The sequence below is a fragment of the Gavialis gangeticus genome, unplaced genomic scaffold (assembly GCF_001723915.1).
Source record: "Gavialis gangeticus isolate Ggan-Ray unplaced genomic scaffold, GavGan_comp1, whole genome shotgun sequence".
Taxonomy (NCBI): Eukaryota; Metazoa; Chordata; order Crocodylia; family Gavialidae; genus Gavialis; species Gavialis gangeticus.
Genome location: NW_017729022.1, coordinates 49,291,225 through 49,296,132, shown reverse-complemented (window position 1 = coordinate 49,296,132; position 4,908 = coordinate 49,291,225). Strand labels below are relative to the sequence as shown.

The following is a 4,908-nucleotide window of genomic DNA, read 5'->3' as shown; positions in this document are numbered from 1 at the left end:
GCTGTTGTGGAGGATGCTGATTTTTTTTTTTAAATATGTGCATCAGGCTAAGCGTGCAGTTCCATGTGTACATTATGTATTTGAACTTTGGTCATATAATGGATTGCAGTGGTCAGGGTTGTAATTATGCATGAATTGGAAAGTATCATATAGCCTATAGGTTGAATCTGGCTTATGTGACTTGTATTGTGCAGAATCTAAGTTATTTTTTTTAATATGTGAAATTTCTTAACTACTGTGTCTGAAGAGAACATACCAACTATAACTTGTTTGCCTGAGTCTGCAGACAGCCTGAAACAATAACTCTGTTAACTTCTCTATACCTTCTAGCTTTTGTGTTGATATTAATTATTCCATTGCTGATTTATTTTAGTAAGTGGACTGAAGCTCCTTGTGGTGGGAATTTGGAGATACAGGAAAGGAAATACAGAGAGGTGAGATGGGGAGTAATGGCAAAAGGAGGAAGCAAAGGGGCAGAAATAGTGGTGGCTTTGGGGAGAATATATTTTCCCACTGAATGGTATTTAATGCGACAGTACATGACTAAATACATGGTTTCATTAGCATAAAAAATCCTTGATTTGTGTAAATTATTTACTTATGTCTGTGGAAGACTTGCAGTGGACTTAGGGGAATAAGAGATAATTAATTTAAATTTCAGGCCTATGGACTATAATAGAACATGCAATCCAGCACTCTCCTCAGTATGAGAGAGTTCTTCTTCCAACAGCAGAAAAATGTCTGATATTCAGGTGACTTGTAGCCTTGTTCTGCAGCCTGCCTGTCTCCCTGCTGGTTCACTGACTGCCCTCTCTCTCAACAGAGAACTGTTTATGGATGTCTTGTCACTGCAGCTGGAGATTTTGGGGAGCAGCCTAAGTCAATTTTAATGGAGGTGCTACCAAGCATATGCTATAGAGGGACAGAATTTAGTAACTTGTTTGGGAAGGATTGGTCAGTATTGCTTGGGAGCATAGAGGTAAGGCAGCAAGATAGTGAGGCTTTTGGGCCCATACATTCAGGGTTATCTGAACAGTGGGAGACTAGAGGTGCTGGTTTGTTTCATGTGGATGAGATGGGGTGGCAATGGAAATACCAGCCACCTAAGCCTGAAACTAGTTCTTAGGCATCATCTGAACTAGAGGTACTAACAGAACCCAGTATATTTGGAAAAATCAGTTTTCCAAATCATCATCAGTTCGGATTATGATAAAGTACAGCATGGTTCAGCATACTACAAAATAAAAAGTATGTGCCTTTTTTTCTTATCCCATATTTAATAATAAAAAGAGAAGTCTTCACCTTTCACAGACTGTAAACTTAAACTTTTTTATTAAAACATTTTAATCTTTGTATATTTCTAATTCTTTTGCATGCTGCTAACTTGTAACCTCTTGAGTGGGAAGTTGAGTTGCATCTCATTCTGGCTGGCATTCAGACCATCTCATTGTCACATCAAGTGCAGCATGAATGCATACAAATGGTATGGGCTGCAGTGTGTTGTGCCATCTTTGATTGAATCACCATCTTCTGAAATTTTTTGTGGTTGATACTGATACAAGAATCTCATCCTCATTAATTAGTTGTTATCCAGGATCTATATCATCATCATCATGTGGCCAGTTGTTGACATTGCCACTTACAATCACTGCAGCTGCTCATGTAACAAAGCATTTCCGTGATCTTGGTGTTTCATCAGGCTCTTCCTCATTAACTGATTCATCAGCCATAATGTCTGTGGACCATATTTTTTTCTATATGCATAGTGTTGTGGACAAAGCTGGTTTATGCATCAGCAACCATGTAAACAGTTTTTCATGTTTAATTGTTTGTGTGGCTTATCATTCCCCTTCATTCTGTATCATTGTCAAGAAGGCAGTTATAGGAATTCCTTTTCTGCAGTATCACTTGATAGTTTTGATGACATCTTGGTCAGTCAACTGAATAATGAAAGTTACAGTTGATGGCAAAAATTGGCAGCCTAATTGTACCATCCTCAGTTTTGTACAGCGTTGTTTAGGGGTGGGCAATTATTTTGGCTGGAGGGCCTCTTTAGGAATTTGGGTGAGCTGTTGTGGGCTTGGGTGTCAGGGGGTGGTGAACTGGGGAAAGTGATCCTATCTGGGTGCCAGTTCTATGGGCAGGGATGAGCAGGGAGCAGATTGGGGCCTGGGCCTCAGCTCCATGCTGTCACCACCCCGTAATCTCACCCCTATCCAACCTTCCCACTCATGGACACCACTCCACAACTGCCTGTGGCCCCATCCCATCTGCTCAGCCGAGTGTGCCCTACCCATGAGGGTCCTGGCAGGTCTCCATGGGGACCCCACCTGCCCTTGGCATTGGGTGCAGGGTGGATGAGTGGGGGTGCCCAGCAGTGGGGCTGTGTCCAGCGGTGGCAATGGCAGCAGCAGCCAGAAGGAGCCACCCCTCGGCTGCTGCACAGTCCTGCCCTGCTGTGCACCCAGGGGTGGTGGTGGCACCAGCAGCATGTGCCAAGGCACAAGCTGCCCCCTGCATCTGGGCTAAGAAGGGCCAAGGGACTTGCTGCGGACCAGATAAAATCCCTTGGTGTGCCAGATATGGCCCGTGGGCTGTGTTTACCCTAGCTTAATTGAATGATGATGTGTGGACTGTTGGTAAACAAAGTTTTTGCTGCTGTCCAGTAATGCTTGATGTTTTCAGCTACTGGAAAAAAAAACAGGTCTCAAGTCTGCAACCGCAATAATTTCTTAAAAAGGAAATTCTAAACTTGCTAAATGTTGGATAGCCAATTGACAGTTTCTTGCTCTGTATTTGAAGCTTGCAGATGCTCTGACATCACTCGAAGTTCTGTAAATGTGCTTTTATCTTCAAGGTGGGTTGCTAATAAATTTATTTTGGTAGCTTTTGCCATTCATTGCAAGTGTTCAGATATGTCTATTTTTTCCAGAGGAAACCCCTCCCCCCCCCGCTTTTAAATTCATATTTTTGGCTAGTTTCCATGCTGTTACAATGTTGTTGCAATTGGTTGATTTAAACTTGCAAACAACATTTTACTTTTCACATAGGTCTTTCTCATATCATGCTTGTCTTGTAACTTTGGAACTGTTGCATCCACTTCTAAGATATCAGCAGTTTAATTTTGTCTGCTGATGCTAAAATGACATACTTTTTGTTTTGTACTCATGGTTACAACTGTTTGGGAGGTGAATAGGGATTGTGAGTGGTGTGGGTAAGCAAATTACAAATTCTGCTGCTCAATGGTGTTTAGGAGGACACAAAAAAGCTTGTTTAGAAACCTGAGTGGTTAATTAGCATTCAGATAGTTCACCATACTGTATGTTGATGTAAATCCCTAATTCAGACTTGCTGCACCAATACACTGCTGTACAGTACACTGCTGTAGTGTAGTTCAGTAAACTGCCTGTGTAAGCTCCACTTCACACTGGAGCAATGCATTTGCGTCAGGGAATATGCACCTATTATATCACGTCCATGGGTAAGCTTCACATGGACAGAGCTTGCCTCATAATGTACAAGGCTTCAAAAGCATTATATTTCAGAGGAATTGTCCAGAATGAGGGAGGCCAACCTCTGGCATGGGCACGCTTTGTATGGCACATAGCAGATTGGGCAGGGAGTGCAGAGAAAGAGGATTGGAGTAGTACTCGGAGTGTGCAGGCTTAATTTTTTGCATGCTGGCCAAAAAGATTGGCCTCTGTTGGTCCAGAACATGATATTTTTGGTGATGAGTTATCCTCTTTTCTAGTGGCACTGATATTAATTGAGCATCTTGTTACAGAGTGTGTACACTACTAATGGAATTAAGCAGCTTTGTAAGTATCTGAATTGTGGCTGATTTGTCTGAGAGGGTGACTCTTTCTGTCTTTGGTTCTGTGGATGGAAATAGGTATAACTGATGGACTGTAACACAGTACCTACTGAATACCATACTCCCTGTTAATGTTGAAAATAAAATTAAAAAGCAGGGGGGGAGAGAGGGAGGGAGTTGGGTGCAGGATATAGAATTCCTGCATCTGTTTAGCGGAAGCACAGCTTCAAGTTCCTCTGTAAACCAAAGAACCAGTTAACACCTTTATAATATGATGCAGTGTGACCCAGAGAACTTGTATTATGGTGGTTTTCAACTGCTGCTTTCACAGCAAGTTGCCCAATCAAAAGTGAGCAGCTCAGCTGTTTGCTTCTACTTTTACTTCATAGAGGGCTGCTTTTCTGATCAGTTGGAGCCCATCCTTAGTCTTGTGTAGAAAGTCAGAGAAACAGCCCCCTTTGCAGTTTGAATGTCAACCAACAGAGCAATTCAGCAATCCTAGGACAGCTACTTGATATGGTTGTATACATCCCCAGCTAGTTGGCAATCCCTCATCTTGTCTGGAGGTTTTGGAACCTAACCTTGCAAAGTATTTGGGTTCTGCTTTACTGATGTTGCATCCCTGCCCCAGGCTATATATATAAAAGCCTTAGTCTGTCTGTTTGTAATGCTTTATTTGCAGTCTGGTTGGCTGTCTTGGCAGCCACTCAGAGTGCGAATACAGCATTATGGACAGTAGGTGGTAGAGCACTGCCATGAAAGCGGGGATAGGGTGGGGCCTGGCCTCCCCCTCTGCACTGTGGATGAGGTGGTGTGTGTGTGGGGTGGGGGAATGGGGCTGGGGCCATCACAGTGAGGGAGGGGCAGGGGGAGTGGCCCCAAACTGCCAGGGGGGAATGGGGTTGGGCCTGAAATGGGTGGGGGGGGAGACACAAGAGGGTCAGGCCTGAATTTGCAGGGCAAGGGGGCCGGATGAGGGGAGTGGGGGCTCAGGGCTGGACGCTGGGCTCTGTCCTTACCAGCCCCCCAGCTGGGGGTGGGGGGAGTGGCCTCTGCCCCGAAGCAGCAGGGGTGAGGGTGCCGGGAGCGAGCCT

At 44.2% G+C, this 4,908-nt stretch overlaps 1 protein-coding gene across 1 annotated transcript in view; it reads left to right on the top strand.

The window, feature by feature from the left end:
* The window catches only part of UBE2N (ubiquitin conjugating enzyme E2 N), a 52,279-nt gene that overhangs the window by 7,588 nt on the left and 39,783 nt on the right, over positions 1-4,908 (top strand). The window lies entirely within an intron of this gene.